The sequence below is a fragment of the Camelus bactrianus genome, chromosome 22 (assembly GCF_048773025.1).
Source record: "Camelus bactrianus isolate YW-2024 breed Bactrian camel chromosome 22, ASM4877302v1, whole genome shotgun sequence".
In the NCBI taxonomy this organism is placed as follows: Eukaryota; Metazoa; Chordata; class Mammalia; order Artiodactyla; family Camelidae; genus Camelus; species Camelus bactrianus.
The window spans coordinates 21,544,433-21,562,250 of record NC_133560.1 but is presented as its reverse complement, the minus strand read 5'-3'; positions in this window follow the sequence as shown (position 1 = coordinate 21,562,250).

The window sequence follows — 17,818 nt, the reverse complement described above, 5'->3', positions numbered from 1 at the left end:
CCTTCTCTTATAAGAACACCTGTCCTATTGGATTGAGGGCCCACCCAAACCTAGTATGACCTCATCTTAACTAATTATACAACCACCATCTCTACCTAGTTGCAAAAGAGTTTATCACTCCAAAAAGAGACCCTGTGAACATTAAGCAGTCACTGCCTATTCCCCTCTCCCCCAATCTCTGACAACCCCTAATCTGCTTTTCCATTTCTGTGGATATACCTGTTCTGGACATTTCATATGAATGGAATCATACACTCTGTGGTCTTTTATGTCTAGCTTCTTTCTTTCAGAATAATGTCTTTAAGATTCATCCATGCTGTAGCATGAATCAAGGTTTTGTTTCTTTTTATGGCTGAGTAATATTCCACTGTATGGATATGCTGCAGTTTGTTTATCCATTCACTGGTTACTGGATATTTTGGGTTGTTTCCACCTTTTGGTAACTGTGAATGTTCATTGTTTGGTTATGAACACTCCTGTGCAAGTTTTTTTTGAATGCCTATTTTCGATCCTTTAGGTCTATACCTAGGAGTGGAATTGCTGGGTCATGGGGTAATTCTGTTTCACTTTTTGAGAAACTACCAAACTGTTTTCCACAGCAGCTGCACCAAATTACATTCCTGCCAACAGTGCATAAGGATTCCGATTTCCCCATTTCCCTACCAACACTTGTTGATGTCTAACTTTTTGATTCTGGCCATCCTGGTAGATGTGAAGAGGTATCTCATTGTGCTGTTGATTTGCATTTCCCTGATAACTAGTGATGTTGAGCCTCTTTTCAGATGGAGGAGTGGGATTTTATCTAAAGAGGGATGAGGAGGTAAGGGGAGTGGCAAGCAGGGATGTGATCATCTGGTTGTGGTTTTAAGAGACACTTGTGGCTCAGAAAAGAGGAAGAACCTTTGAGAATCAAGAGAGAGAGCAGAGAGACCAACCAACACAGGACTGTGCAGCATTCTACATCTCTCCAAATGCACCTGGAGTCCGGCCAGGCTTTGGTGGGACATTCAGGAAGCCAGGGAGAAGGACAAGCCTGATCTGTCTGGACTTCCTGCCACTCACCAGCTGGGTGACCAGAGGGGCAAGTTCCTGGGCCATCCTAGAGGTCAGATTCCATGCCTGACCTCACATAGTTTGTTGAGGAGATTGGATGAGACAACACAGTGTGACAATGTCCAGCCCACAGTTGGTGGGCAACCCATTGTTAGAAGATGGCTTCGGTGGCAAGCCACCTGCTCCTTCAAAGCCAGCAAAGGATGGAGAGCTGGCTCCTGAGGAGAACAGTGGTCCAGGCACAGCATCTCAGTGCTGGTCAACAAACTCTTCAGCGCTCCCACTCAGACTCACAAGAGAATAGATCTAATCGTAGGAAACCAGTAAGGACAGCTTTAAGACTTTGTTCCAGAGTTTCTCTGCCCCAGCACTGCTGACATTTGGGGCCAGGTCATTCTTTGCCGTGGGCGGGGAAAGGGGTTGCTGTCTGTGCTTTGCGGGATGCTGAGCAGACCCAGTAGTAGCCAGTAAAATCACCCCCGGTTGAGAACCACTGGTTTAGAGGATCCCAACCTTTTCACTTTGCAAACCAAATCCTTGGATTTTTTGCACACAATCCCCACCCCACAAGAAAGCCATGTTTAGAAAGATGCCATCACACCATGGGTTCTAGCAAGTAATGAGTCACAGCCCATTTTTATTGGCTGTCAGTCACTAGGAGAGCCAACAATATAGAATATCAACAAATAAACGGAGACATGGGAATAAAGAAGTGCCCTTTGTCAGCGCCCACAGAGGCGGCTGGTTCAGGCTGGATCGTGATAGATTCTAAGGCTGATGATGGAAGGGGTGGAAGGAAGAGATGACTGGTGTCGATACAAAGGATCTGCTTGCAAAATACCTACCAGTGACAAAAGGGAAATCAGAGCCTCATGATGAAGACCCTGGTGTCAAGGAGTGAAATGGAGGCACAAGACGGCCCTCACTTCTGACACTGAGTACAAGTTTAGGAGTCCAAAGAGCACCCTCAGGTTCAATTTTTTAGAAGGACTCACAGAACTCACTGAAAATTGTTATACTTACAGTCACAGTTTATGACAGTGAAAGGATACAGATTAAAATCAGCCAAGAGAAGAGGCGCATGGGGCAGAGTCTAGAAGAAATCCAGGCATGGGCTTCCAGAAGTCCCCCCACACCAGTGCAGTCAGGAAAGTTACTTTGCTGGCAGTGATGTGTGACAACACACATGGTGTACTGCCAGCCAGGGACACTCACCCAAGACTCAACATCCAGCGTGTTTTTTGGGAGTCTCCATAGTCAACTGCCCGTGTAGCTGACCTTTAGTCTCCAGACCTTCTGGAAGTCAAGCTGAGACCACATGGCCTGAGGCCCCCATCATAAATTAGACTGTTCGGTGTGGCCCAAGGCTCCAGGTAAAATAAACAAAGACACTCTTCTCAGGACTAAATTTCAAATTTAATTTTACCTTTAAAAAATGCAAAGGACTTGAATAGACATTTCTCCAAAGAAGATGTACAAATGGCAGATGAACATATGAGCAGTTGTTCAATACCATTAGTCAGCAGGGAAATGCAAATCAGAACCACAGTGAGATACCACCTCTCACCCAGCAGGATGGCTACTATCAAAACTACAGAAACTAACAAGTGTTGGTGAAGATGTGGAGAAACTGGAACCTTTGTGCACTGCTGGTGGGGATGTAAGATGGTGTGGTCACTGTGGAAAACAGTACAGCAATTCCTCAATACGATAAACATAGCAACACCATACGATCCTGCAATTCGACCCATAGGCATATGCGTGAGAGATTTGCAAACAGAGACTCAAACATATCCTTGCACACGCACGTCCACAGCAGCACTAGTCACAATCGCCAAAAGGTGGAAACAACCCAAATGTCTGTCCATGGATGAATGGATAAACAAAAGGTGGTCCATCCATATGACAGAATATTACTCAATCATACAAAGGAATGAAGCACTGACACACGCTATTACGTGATGAACTCTAAAAACATCAGGCTGAGAGAAAGAAGCCAGACACACACAGACAGACAGTGTGTGATTCCATTTATATGAAATATCAAGAACAGACACGTCCACAGAGACAGAAAGTAGATTAGTGGTTGCTAGGGACTGGGGGAAGGAATGCAGGGTGACTGCTCATGGGGATGGGTTTCTTTCTGAGGTGATGGAAATGTTCTAAAATGGACTGTGATGGAGGTTGCCCAACTCTGGGGATATACTAAAAACCACTTGGGCACTTTAAAATGGGTGGGGGGAAGGTATAGCTCAGTGGCAGAGTGTGTGCTTAGCATGCTATGGGGTCCTGGGTTCAATCCCCAGTACTACCACTAAAAGCAAACAAATTACTCCCCCCATAAATAAATAAACCAGGAATAAAGAATAAATTTTAAAAAAGAATTTTTAAAAATCACAGAGAAGTAAAATAAAGTGGGGGGGCTGTATGATATGAAAAATATCTCACTAAAGCTGTTTTTCAAGAAAAAGAAGCCCCAGGCATGGCTCTTGGGCAGTCTGGTACTGCTGGCCACGCCCAGGCTCTACGTGCCTCTTGGGCAGCAACCTGAAGCCCAAAAGGGAGCTGGTGAATTTGCTTTGGAAATTTGGATCTAGCAAGTCCGTCCTGGCATCGGGTCCCTGTGCTTGGAAGCGCTCCCCCAACTCCCAGAACTCCGCCCCCGTCCCCACCCCCCCAGAATGCCAAGGTTTTCCTCAGTCAGGCTGTTCCAGGAGTGACAGGCTCTGCTTGGCTGGGAAATGTGCTGAGATGTTCAGCATCATAGGAACCTGGACAGGCTACAGGGGACGGTGCTGGTCTGTGCAGAGCAGGAGAGCTGGCTCCCAGCCAGTGCGGCCCCGCAGACACCCTGGACCTCTCGGAAGTGGAAACCCCAGGGCAGGAGCTGGGATTTCCTCTTTATCTGGGATCATTCATGGAGCAGGAGCTGGGAGACCTCCACTTAAAGAGCCTAGTCACCTTTTCCCACCCCAACCGAGGGACACCCTGCCAGCATTGGCAGGGACACCTTGGTCTTTGCAACAGGGACAGATACAGGGGGGTCAGATTGGAAAATTTGACCGCTGGCTGCTTTCTGGATTCAAGGGGAATAACTGCTAATGGGTACAGGGTTTCTCTTGGGAGATGAAAAAATGTTGTAGAACTAAACAGAGGTGATAGTTGCACAACAACTTGAATATACTAAATGCCACTGAACTGTTTTTTGCTTTCAAATGGTTACTTTCATGGTATGTGAATTCACCTCAAGAAAAGAAAAAGGAAAAAAAAGAAAAAGAAAAAATGCTTCTTGCTGCTAAGGAACCCAGCACACCCAGGGTGGCCAGGATCTCAGAGGGACCCCAGCACAGGGCAGCCGTCCAGGGGTCCAGGGGAGCAAGTGAATTTTGGAGCCAGACATAAGTTCAAATTCTGATTCTCGCCTTTCCCAGCTATGTGACCTGTGAAAAGTGGAATCTTTTGAGGGGAGGAGAGGGATAAATTGAGAGTTTGAGATTAACAGATTCACACTACTATATATAAAATAGATAAATAACAAAGACCTCCTGTATAGCACAAGGAACTATATTCAATTTCTGGCATCCCACGTGGGTACAGTCTTATGGCACTGAGGGCTTCACTTTCGGGGTTTGCGTTAACTCTGGGAAGTTAGTGTCAGAATTACTTGGTATGAAAACCCACACATTTGGTGTCAGAAGTGCTGTGAGTAGCGTACAGCAAACAGTTTTCTTTCAGGTCCCGAGGGACTTGGAGGGGGTGATGGTTGTGTCCACTATCTTGATTGTGGTGATGGTTTCCCAGGAGGGTCCATGTGTCAAAACTTAGCTAGCTGAATACTTCACATCTGTGCAGTGTATTTTATGTCAGCTATACCTCAAAAATTTGTTTATAAAAACAGAAACATACATTTTTAAAAAACAGAAATTCATATCTCTTATATGTGGAATTTAAAAAAGAAAAGACATAAATGAACTTATTTACAAAACAGAACAGACTCACATACATAGAGGACAAACTCATGGTTACTAGGGGGTAAAGGGGGTGGGAAGGGATAAATCGGGAGTTTGAGATTTGCAGATATTACTATATATAAAATAGATAAACAACAAGGTTCTTCTGTAGAGCACAGGGAACTATATTCAATATCTTGTAGTAACCTATAATGAAAAAAGAATATGAAAAGGAACATCTGTATTATATATGTATGACTGAAGCATTATGCTGTACACCAGAAATTGACTCAGCATTGTAAACTGACTAGACTTCATTTAAAAAAATATAAAAGCAGAGATGCAGGAAAATGGGATATAGGCCAAGACTTTCTAAGGAGGGGGAGGCAGCTGAGAGCTCTGCTGGGTGGGACAAATGGGTCTGAGGCCAGCTCTTGGACTCTGCCTGCCCTGGGTTCGGGAGAAGCTGTCCCCTGATGCTACTTTGAGCACACCCCGCCCTGACAGGAGGAGCTCATGCCTGCTCTCAGTGGCATGGGGAAGCAGAGAGGGTCAAGTCCAGCTGCTGTGGGCATCTTGGGGTGAGGGGTACCCAGAGATCAAGCCAAGCTCCTCTCCTGGCCCACTGAGACCATCTGGTATCCTTGGGGCTGTGAGTGCATACAGGCCCAGCGAAGGCAGTGATAGGCAGGCGGTCCCCAGGTGGGTCGTGTCCAGACTGTCATTTCTCAGGTCAGCTGTGGACCCTGGGGCAGCATCAGGGCGGCCTTGGGGCCCTGCAGGGGCCCTGCCTGTGCTTCTGAGAACATGCACCAGCCTCACTCTTCCAGACTTGACAACGGAAACATCTGCTCGGATATCCTCAAAATCAAATCCTTAAAACCGCAGTTTGCCAGATTTTCACCTTAAGGGCAAAAGACGCACCCTCCGTGATCATCAGACCCCAAATGGACTGTCAGCCTGCCTCCCTTGGGGACCCGATGCAGCCACATCATCATGGGGCAGACCCCTGACATGCCTCCGCAGGTCACCCTCGAGTGGCCACTCTCTGATATGCCCTCTGTACCCGCGTGGCTCCTTCTCAGGCTTAAGGTCCTGTCCAGGTGCTACATCGTCGTGAAGCCCCTCCTGGGAGGCTCCCTTAGCTGGGTGACTGTGCCTCCAGTGAGTCCCCGTAATGTGTGCTGTCTGCACCTCTTCCCCCGGGGGCTGTCTACACCTCACCTGAGGCCATGCACCTCCTGGAAGAGTACCATGCCGTGGCGTGTGCATCTGTCCTGGGAGGAGTTGAGGATACCAACACCAGAGCCCTCAGCATGACTCAGAGTCAGACCCCTCCAGGCACTGGCGTCTGGTCGGATGGCACCTTTGTCTGCCCCTTGGGCCTTGATCCGGGCCCAACCATTTGTTCTTAGGGGCTCCCGAGAGGTGAGAGCAGGAACCAGCCTCAGATGGCATGCCATCTCTGAGGTTTGATGGAGGAGAAAACTGAGGGCCAGACAATTCAGCCCCAAATGGGCATCCTGGCTGGTTCTACTTTCTGGGCAAACAGGCTGGAAAGAAAAGTGCCACAGTGAGTGCTCCGGCTCCGGCGGTCAGGCTGTTTCTGTCCTGGGGAAGATGCCAGCTCAGTGCCAGGAATGTTCTGGACACACCCTGGGCCAGGAGGGAACTAAAGAGTCACCAGGCCACCAGCAGCTCCATGCACCCTCTGCTCCTGTGGATAGACTCACCAGGCTCTGCAGGAGACTAGGTCTGGAGTGGGAGAGCCTGAGATGGCCACTGGGCCAACGGCATGTCTGACCCATGGGCCCCTGGGTGAGGTGAGCAGGTGTAGACAGGTACAGAGAGTCCCCAGGTGACCTGGGCAGGTGTAGACAGCCCCCAGATGAGGTGACTGCTTCTTCCCCTTCTTTCTTTCTCTCATCAACCCTATGGACACTGCCCACCAAGCCAGTGAACCAGGTGCCCAAAGACGGACCAGGCTGAAGACATGGAAACAACCTAAATGTCCATTGACAGATGACTGGATAAAGAAGCTGTGGCATATTTATACAATGGAATACTACTCGGCCATAAAAAAACGAATAAAATAATGCCATTTGCTGCAACGTGGATGGACCTGGAGATCGTCATTCTAAGTGAAGTAAGCCAGAAAGAGAAAGAAAAATACCATATAATATCACTCATATGTGAAATCTAAAAAACACACACACACACACACAAATAAACTTATTTACAAAACAGAAACCAACTCACAGACATAGAAAACAAACGTATGGTTACTAGAGAGGAAGTGGGTGTGAAGGGATAAATTGGGAGTTAGAGATTTGAAGATACTAACTACCATGTATAAAATAGATAAATAACAAGGTCCTACTGTATAGCACAGGGAATTATATTCAATACCTTCTAGTATCCTATAATAAAAAAGAGTATGAAAACAAATATATGTATGTATATGTATGACTGAAACATTATGCTATACACCAGAAATTGACACATTGTAAACTGAATGCGCTTCTATTAAAAATAAAGTTTATCTCTCTATTCCAGGGACACCATGTCATTTCACAAGTCATTTTGCATAGTGTATCTTCAGAACTCTTCAAGACATGTCTTATTCTGCTTTGTGATTGCAGAATAACTGCAAATGGCTTTGGCTCAGCCACTGCCTGGGGCCCCCTTGGAACGCCCTAGGTCGGCCCCCCACCCTGACCATCCCTGACGCCAAATCTGCGGACGCTGATTCTAAAGACCTCATGTTCCCGGGCCTCTCAAGGCAGCTCTGGGAGGCTGGTGCAGACACCGCTGGGTGACTGCACAAATTGCTGGCCTGCAGCCAGGTCAGTTCTGGACTGGGAGGCCAGAAGCTTCTCAGTCTCTGGGGGAGAGTATGGTGCCGACAGGAAAACATTTGTTTGGTTTGTAAGTTGAGCTAATCCACTGTGGAAGTGATTGAAGGTCTAATAAGGATGGAAAGCCTTGTGGTCACGATGTGGTCAAGGCTCCCGACTCGGCTTTGATGGGCATCGCCGCGGGCGTGGTCCTAGGGGGCTCTGCAGAGAGTTGACGGACATGACCCACGATCCTTTCACTTTCTGAAATCATCAAACATCTGCTGAGTGAGCTGTTTGGGAACTGGTCCCAGGCCAAGGTCGTGGAGGGAGCGGAGTGTGGGGTGGGGGTGGTGGGTGGGGGCGGCAGATAATCTCCAGGGCCCTTTTCATCAGGAACACACATGAGTCATTTTTAATCAGTCAAGAAGAGGAAAAGAGACCAAATGCAGTTAATGAATGCTCGCGTACCACGCTGTGATGAAACTTTCAGAAGTCGGACAGGCAACAGCAAGACCTTGGAGGCGACTTAAATGTCCATCAGGAGAGAGAACGGCTAAGTAAAGAAGGTCACCTCGGCCCAATGAGATAGCAGGGAGCTGATAAAAAGAAGAAGAGAGCTATGTATGCGCAAGTGGAAGATCTATGACATATTGTTCAATGAGAGGACAACCTATAAAACAATCTGTATTTGTTACCTACAGCTGCTATAACAAGTGACAACCAGCCTGCTACAAATGACTGTATACAGAATAGATAAACAAGGTCCTACTGAGTAGCACAGGGAACTATATTCAACAGCTGGTAGTAACCTAAAATGGAAAATTATTTATATGTATCATACGGTAGGTCTACTGTTAGTTTTTTGAGGAATCTCCATATTATTTTCTGCAATAGCTGCACCAAACTACAGTCCCACCAACGACATAGGAAGGTTCCCTTTTCTCCACAGCCTCTCCAGCATTTATCATTTGTGGACTTTTTTAATGATGGCCGTTCTGACTGGTGCGAGGTGCTACCTCTATTTGGAGGGAACTCTAATTCAAAAAGATACATGCACCCCAATGTTCACAGCAGCACTATTTACAATAGATAAGACATGGAAACAACCTAAATATCCATTGACAGATGACTGGATAAAGAAGCTGTGGTATATTTACACAATGGAATACTACTCAGCCATAAAAAGAATAAAATAATGCCATTTGCAGCAACATGGATGGACCTGGAGATTGTCATTCTAAGTGAAATAAGTCAGAAAGAGAAAGAAAAATACTATATGATATCACTCATATGTGGAATCTAAAAAAAAAAGACACAAATGAACTTATTTACAAAATCAAAGACTCACAGACATTGAAAACAAACTTATGGTTACCAGAGGGGAAAGAGGGTGGGAAGGGATAAATTGGAAGTTTGAGATTTGCAGATACTAACTACTGTATATAAAAATAGATAAACAAGTTTCTTCTGTATAGCACAGGGAAATACATTCAATATCTTGTAGTAACCTATAAAAACAAAGAATATGAAAACGAATGTATGTAGGTATACATATGACTGAAACATTACGCTGTACATCAGAAACTAACACAACATTGTAAACCAACTACACTTCAATTAAAAAAAATTTTTTTTAATTATTAAAACCCCACAAACTTATTCTCTTATAGTTCTGGAAGCCAGAAGTCTTAAGCCAGGGTCACCAGGTCAAATCAAGGTGTTGGCAGGGTAGGTTCCTTCTGGAGGCTCAAGGGAAAAATCCTTGTCCCTGACTTTCTGGTCATCTAAGGCTGCCTCCTAATCACGTGACCCTCCCTGGACCACTCCAACCTCATGCCTCTGTCACCACATCTCCTGTTTCTGTATGAACTGCCCTTTGCTTCCCTCTCATAAGGGACACTCCCTTGTGATCATATTTAGGACGCACCTACAAATGCAGAATAATTTTGTCATCATGTCAAGATCCTTAACATAATCACATCTACAAAGCCCCTTTTGTCATAAACTTAATATTTACAGGTTCTGAGGAATAGGACAAATAGCTTTCGAAGGTGGGGGGATATTATTCAGCCAACCACATTCCTTCTTGAGGGTGGCTGAAATTGTGTCTGGTTTTATGGTGTAACAATTTTTTTGTGTCATAACCGTGTATCAGTCAGGGATCAAGGTGGTAAACAGAAGCCACTTGCGCTCTTTTCACAGAAAGGGGTTTCATACAGGATATTCACAACAACTCAGTTCTGCCATTGGAGAATCAAAGTAGCTATGGACAATATGTAAATGAATGAGCATGGCGAGGACAAATTAAACTTTATTTATAAAAACAGGCTGTAGGCTGGATTTGGCTGCCAGGGCTGTAGTTTGCCAACTCTGGGTCATATCACACCAAACAATGCAAACAAATGTCAGAGTGCTCACTTCTGCTCCAAACCCCCTGAAAGCTCTCAGTCTGGCCAGGGCACTCTTGGCCCAGGGCCTTCGCACTGGCTGTTCCCTCTGCTTGTAAAACACTTCACCCAGATACTCTCATGGCAAAACTCACTACCTCCTCACTAAGACATGCAACTGCTGTTCTGACACCTCAGTCTCCTCACCCTCTTACCCTTCCCAGTTTTTTCTCCTTTTTCGTAATAGAGTCTGTCCTCTGCATCTGAGGATGCAGAACCCACCAATTCTTAATATACTATGCCATTTTATATAAGAGACTTGAGCATCTGCAGATTTTGGTATCTGCAGGGGGGTCCTGGAACCAATCCCCTGTGGACACTGAGGAACAATTGTGTAAGCATACATCATTTTATTGTGTTTCAAAGATATTGCATTTTTAACAAATTGAAGGTCTCTGGCAGCTCTGCATCGAGCCAGTCTATGGGTGCCATTTTTCCAACAGTGCTTGCTCACTTCATGTCTCTGTCACATGTTGGTAATTCTTGCAATATTTCAAACTTTGCCAGAGTCGGGGTTGCACCCCCAGATAGGAGGGGGCTGCACAGAGGGACATAAAAGTTCAGCTACTTCAGGTGCACTTGGCTTTTACCTGCTGGATGAGTGTCCTGGGGTTGCCATAGCAAAAGACCACAAACTGGTGGCATTAAACAGGAATTTCTCCTCTTATGGTTCTGGAGGCCTGAAGTCTGAAATCAAATGTGGGCAGGGCTGCACTCCCTCAAGAGGCTGTAGGGGAAGATCCTTCCTTGCTTCTTCCGGCTTCAGTGGGCTCCAGGTGTCGTTGGCTTGTGGCCGCATCACTCCAATATCTGCCTCCATCTTCAGACGGCTTCCCTCTTCCATATCTTCACAGTCTTCCCTCTATGCCTGTCTCTATGTCCAAAATTTCCCTTCTCATAAGGACACCAGTCATGTTAGATTAGGGCCCAGCCTAATGACCTCATCTTAACCTGCTTAACTCTGCAAAGACCCTATTTCCAAAAAAGGCTACATTGCAAAGTACTGGGACTTACGATTCCAACATGCCATTTTTTTAGGGGACATGATTCAACCCGTAACAGATACCGTGTCCTCTTCACAGGGCAGCAAGGGGTGATAGGTGTCTGTCTGTCTGTCGGGCCTGCCACGTGGACTCTCATCCTGTCGCCGCGGATGCTGGGGAGATGCTCAGCTCTCTTCCCTACCTCCCAGCAGCCTCTGGCCAGGTGAGCTAACCCGCTGGAGTCAGGAGACATCACAGGCTCCCGCTGTGAATAAACTGTTTCCTGGAGTAACATGCCCGCCACCTGCTCATCAGAAGAGTGCCTGTGATGCCTACAGGGAGATTCCTGGAGGGAGAAGACAGCGTTCTTGAAGAGTCTTATTTCTAAAACGTTAAAAGTGAGAGGAAAATTAAATGAATCTCTCCCACGATATGAATCCAAACATTCCAACTCAGCACAGGGAGAAGGAAAGCAAACCCCAAAGGAAGAGGAGGGATGAACACCGGCCTGGGTTCCCTGTGATGGGGATTAACTGGACGCTGGGATTCGCTGAGCACAAGCCAAACCCAACCTGGGCGTCCTGGCCTGAATTCTGGGTCCACAGCGGCCGTGCTCACAGTCCCAGCAAATGCTCTAATTGCTCAGGGTCGGCGGTTCACTGAGCTAATCCTCAGGACATCAGGGGTCTTTGCAGTCGCTGAGGGGGCGCTTCCGGAACTGCCTGGAACCCAATCAGTTCCAATTAACCAAAAAGGCAGGAATGTGGGCTGTGGATGGAGCCGGGGTGAAAGGGCTTCTCGGCAGGAGAGGAGGCCTGGTCCAGGGGCTACCTCGTGAAAACAGGCACAGTCATCAGCCCCATCCAGAGGACGAAGGGAAGGAACCCAGGCATTGCGGTCAGTGGGGTCTCCCTGTTTGGCAGGGGGCTGCCAGGCCACAGGATCTGGCAACACCACCCTTTAGAGTTAATAGTTAATTTGATCATTAAGAAGCTGCATTTCAGTAAGCCAGACAGAGAAGGACAAATACTGCAGGATTCCACTTAGATCAGGTTCCCAGAACAGGCAAATCCGTAGAGACAGAAAGTAGAATAGAGATTACCAGGGCCCCGGGGGCAGGGTGGGGTGGGGTGGGGTTGGGTGGGGTGGGAGCGGAAGGCAAAGGGAGTTAGTGTTTAACGAGCAGAGAGTTTATACCGTGGCTGATGAAAAAACTTTTGGGTGTAGATAGTGACGGTCACACAACCTGGTGAATGCATTTAATGCCATAATTGCACACTTACAAACAGCAAAAATGATAAATACTGTGTTATGTGTAGAGTCTAAAACACTGCATTCATTAAAGTCAAAGGAAACCAAAAATAAACTGGGAGCTCCTACATAGAACCCAACTTCCTCAGAAGCAGCTGTCACTGTCCCTTTGTTGGGGGGGGGGGTAGTCTGTAGTTTGCCAATCCTGGTCTAGATTTTTGCCAAAATTTGTGCTAATTCTCAGCCCAGTCGTGGTTGAGAAGCAGTCACACAGAACTGCCTTCTAGATTTTTCTTCTGCAATGAATGAATGAGGTCAATGAATGAAACAGAAAGATGGTATGGCTGACAGAAGGGTGGGCACAGGGAATGGGCCTGTCGCATCATAGAGGTTATCACACAGAGCAGTTCCCACCCTCGGGGTCACTGGGCAATGTTCAGACAGATTTTTGGTTGGGGGAGTGCTACTGCCATCTGGTGGGTGGAGGTCAGGGGTGCTGCTCAGCATCCCTCAATGTGCAGGATGGCCCCTACTGCAGAGAAAGATCTGGCTCCAAGCATCAACAGGGCTGCGGTTGAGGCACCGCAGCGTAAGCAGAAGCATGACAATTTAGAAAGCCTGTTTCCTTGAGTTCTGTTGCATGAGTTTCTTGTGGAAATGTGATCCATACGATGAAATGCTTGACCGAAATGTTAAAGGAATGCAAAAATGCAACAAACAAGCATTCCTCCAACCTCGGGGTCCCCAGTGCCCCCACCCTGGATATAGCTTCTCTCAACACATCTTTGTGTATCTTTCCAAGTTTTTCAAAATTTTAACACAAATTGTTCCTCACCTTACACATTATTTGGGTCCTTCTCTTTTCATTAAAAAAATCATGGCGATCTTTCCATGTGATTCGTTTTCACAGCGCCTAGTTGTTCCTTAAATAGTTTTCAGTTTAGTTCCCAACAGGACAGAGTATATTTTACATACCGTCTGTTCATTCTGCAGTCCTCTGGAGCCCTCACTTAACTGAAGCATGTGGTACACCACTGCCTGTTTTAGACGGTGGGTGGCATCATTTCACAATTGTTAATAGAGGCCAAAAGATGAAGGGAACTACAGAGAAGACGGATAGTCTAAAAGCTGAGAAAGAAGGAAAAAGAGCAGAGGGGAAAACAAGCATACGGTGGACTATCGGACTCATCCTGAACACAGGGCAACAGGAGGGTTTGGGCTAAGTGCTAGAGGTTCGGATTGTTGTTGGTGGGGATGGGGAAGGCGGCAGAAGGGGTGGGTTGTGTGTGTGTGTGGGTGTGTGCTTACCTTTGTTAAGTGTACCATTCAGTGGTGTACTGATCCTTTGGGCTGTCATAACAAATTAACACAAACTGGGAGGCTTAAAACAACAGAAATTGATTCTCACCATTCTAGGGGCCAGAAAACTAAAATCAAGGCGTTGGCAGGGTTGCTTCCTTCTCAAGGTCAGAGGAAGAATCCTTTCCAGGCCTCTCTTCTGGCTTCAAGTGGCTACTGGTCATCCTTGGCCTTCTTTGGCTTGTGGCTCCATCGCTCCAACCTCTGCCTCTGTCATCTCATCCTTTCTCTGTGCCTTGTGTCTGTTTCCCCTGATCTTTTCTTATAAGGTCACCTGTTACTGGATTTGGGACCCACTGCCAATCCAAGATGACCTCACCTTGAAATCCTTGTGTTAATTACATCTGCAAAGATCCTTATTCCAGATTAGATCTCATTCTGAAATTCCAGATGGATGTATCTTCTGAGGAGGAGCACAGTTTGACCCACTACAAGTAGTTTTTAGTATCTTCACAGAGTTGTCCAACACTCACCTCTATCTAGCTCCAGAATATTTCATCACCTCACAGGAAATCCCATGCCAATGAGCAGTCACTCACATTCCCCTCTCCTCCCAGCCCCTGGCAACCATTAATCTGCTTTCTTTCTCTATGGATTTACCTAGTCAGGACATTTCACATAAATCAAATCATACAATACATGGCCTTTTATGACTGGCTTCTTTCACTCAGCATAACGATTTCCGAGTTCGTCCACATGGTAGATGTATCACAGTTTCAGTCCTTTTTATGAATGTGTAATATTCCACTGCATGGATACACCACATTCTGTTCATTCATTCACCCACTGATGGACATTTGGGTTGTTTCCACCTTTTGGCAATTGTGAATAGTGCTGCTATATGAATTGGTACCGAAATATCTATTTGAGTCTCTTTTCAATTCTTTGGTGTCCATACCCTAGTAGTGGAATAGCTGAGTCACGTGGTAATTCTGTTTAACTTTTTGAGGAACTATCACATTGTTTTCCAAAGAGTTAGGACCATTACCCTTGCTTCTGACACCTGTTGCAAGTTAAAGTATTCCTCAAATCATCTCAGGTTCAATAATCCACTAGAAGGACACACAGAACTCACTGGAAGCTGTTATACTCACGGTTACAGTTTATTACAGTGAAAAGATACAGATTAAAACCAACCCAAGGAAAAGTTGCATGGGGCAAGATCCAGGAGGGGTCCAAACATGGGGCCTCCAGTTGCCTTCTCCTTGGAGACTCACAGACGTCACTTACTCCTCCCAGCCATTGTGTGACAACACGCACCAATATTGCTAACTAGGGAATCTCACCCAAGCCTGAGTGCTCAGTTTTCGCTGGGGTGCGGTCATATACAGCCACAAGGCTCACCTTTATTCTTCAGTCTCTTCCAGAGACAGTACTCAAGCCCTGAGGCCCAAAAGCCCTCATGCACACAAGCACTCCTATGGGGCAGAACATTCTAGGAGCCTAGAGGTCACCTCATAAGAGTTGAGAGCAAAGGTCCAATTTCTCTTGGGCAAGGTTCACTCTCTACTATACACATGTCTTGAAGAGTTCTCCTACTGTTGTTTTCTCTCCTATCTTCCTGGAGTGTAAATAATTACTCTCCCTCCATTGTTTGAATTTTTATTGTGCTCAAGAAACCTGTATCATTTACCATGTTAATCATTTCTAAGCCTACAGCTCGCTGGTGTTAAGTACATTCACACTGGTGTGCAGCCATCTTCACAGTTCAGCTACTGGCTTTTGCATCTTGCAAAACTGAGATTCTGTCCCCATTAAATACTGAGTCAGAAAACACCGTAAGACCAAGGTCAGAGATAGAATGGCCCTGGCTCATGGAAACATGGGCTGGGAAGAGAAAGGATGAAAGTGTGGCGGATGAGGAACCTTTGCTTCTTGGGTGCACGGCAGCCAGCTGCCATCAGTTAAAGATGAAATTTACCAAGGAAATTTACAGCTGGATCCAACTCCACTGAGGGAAATGCAAACAAGAAAAAAGGAAGTGAAGTCTCTAATCTCTGGCTGTTGTCCTGAGTAACAGCCAGAATGAAGGTAAAGAGGCTGGGTGACATCTCTGCCAGAGCACGGTCTGGTTCTTGTCAGTCTGAGCTTTGGCCACCAGCCTCAGAGCTTCCCCCGAAAGGGTAAGTTTTGCTGGGGCAACAGAGTACCTTTTAGGCCTTGGATTACCAGAAAGGTCACCCACAGGACATGGGGTAGGGCAAACCAACAAACTACTGATGGGGGGTGTATAGTGTCAAAAATTGTGTTTTCTGCATTTGTATCATCAACTTCCTGCAGAAACTTTAATAATTGTGAGAATGAATTTGGGGGGCAGAATTTTTGGTTTAGATACTTCAGAGTAGAAGAGCATGTTTGGGTCAACACAGGACCCACAGGTCCCTGTGTCGCAGATGATTACGTGTGATGCATACACAGGAGGTTATTCCCGAGAGCCGCCAGCTGGGTGGGCCACATCAAAACCACTGTAAGGTCTATTTATCCAGACTCCCCCCGCTAAGTGCCGAGTGGGACACCCTAGATGAGTCAGCTAATACGCTTCATGAGCAAGCCATGTGGAGCTGGCTTTACAATGACTGAGATACTCGCCCACTGAATATGCCCGTTTCGCACATCATGGTAAAAGGTGTGTATCGGGGGCCCTTTTGCATGGGTACCCCATGAACCTTAATGCTGCAAAATCACCCCACAGCACCAGAAGCCTGATGGATTTGCCTCTCATCTTTCCCTAAGGGTCTTACAGATGGTAAAACAGTAGATGAAGTAACGAGCAAATGGGAGGGTAGACATCTTTAGATGCTTGTTTTAAAAATGGGATGATCTTGACCAGGTTGAAGCCAAGGTCTCAATACAGCACTCTGGGAGGGTGGGTTGGTGAAGGGACCCACTCAAGGGGGTCCCATACAAGTCTGCTGTTTTTACCCCAGTTTTGGAGCAATTTTAAAAGATAGAAGGCAAAGATTATAATGAGAAACCTGATCTGGAATCACTTGGGGCAGTAATTGGGCTGGTCCTGAAGCTAATGGCTGACCACAGGACCAGGGTTCCGAGATGTCCCTTCTGTGGACTCAAAGCTCTTCGCACACAAATGGGGGAGAAAATAGGTCGGGGGTGGAGAAGAGAAGTTTCTGGGACTCTGATACAGGAGCTCCACAGGAATCCCTGATGAGGGTTTCCAATGGGCTTGGAGAATACAGAAATGGGAGGGCTGGGAGTGTGGATGGAAATGAGAAAGTTTAAACCATCTTGCCGGGAAGAGGTTGTGTCTCCTTGATGTGTGTATTTTGTAGGAATGGCTGCTACATCTGACTGGGGACACCTGTACCCCTGCCTACAATTGTAAATCCACACCCTGCTGAGTCCCTGGGGGGCCCCGGTGAGAAACGGAAGTGTTGATGGGATGAAGATGAAAGTCAGCTAAAAGCATGGCTGTTGGCACAGGCTTTGGGTAAAATGGCCACATCTCTTTTACCTGAAGGCATTATGAGGATGGATACAGAATCTCAAAGGGAAGTCTCCCCCTCCCTAGTCTCCCAACACAGAAGGCCTGTAGATGGGAACTGGTAAATGTGAACAGAGCCACACTACATGGGAACCAGGAAGCCTGCCAGAGCCCACGTGGTGATGGATGCTGGAGCGCTGGCTGGACCAGTGCTCTGTGCCATGGCCCCATGTGCGGTGTAGACCACAACTGTTGCAAAACCCTGTAGGTGCTCCCCAGGGACAGCGACTGGGACTCTGGACCAGATGGAGCATTTCCATTTGAGGGCCAACTCCTAACTTGCTGTCAGTCATTAAACAGAACTGCCCCTGTGACTGAAGGACACAAAATCATCTTGAAAGTGAAACCCAGTTGACCCTTGAGTAACTTGGGGTTAGGGGTCCTGACCATCTGTGCAGTTGAAAATCTGCATAAAACTTACAGTCCGCCCTCT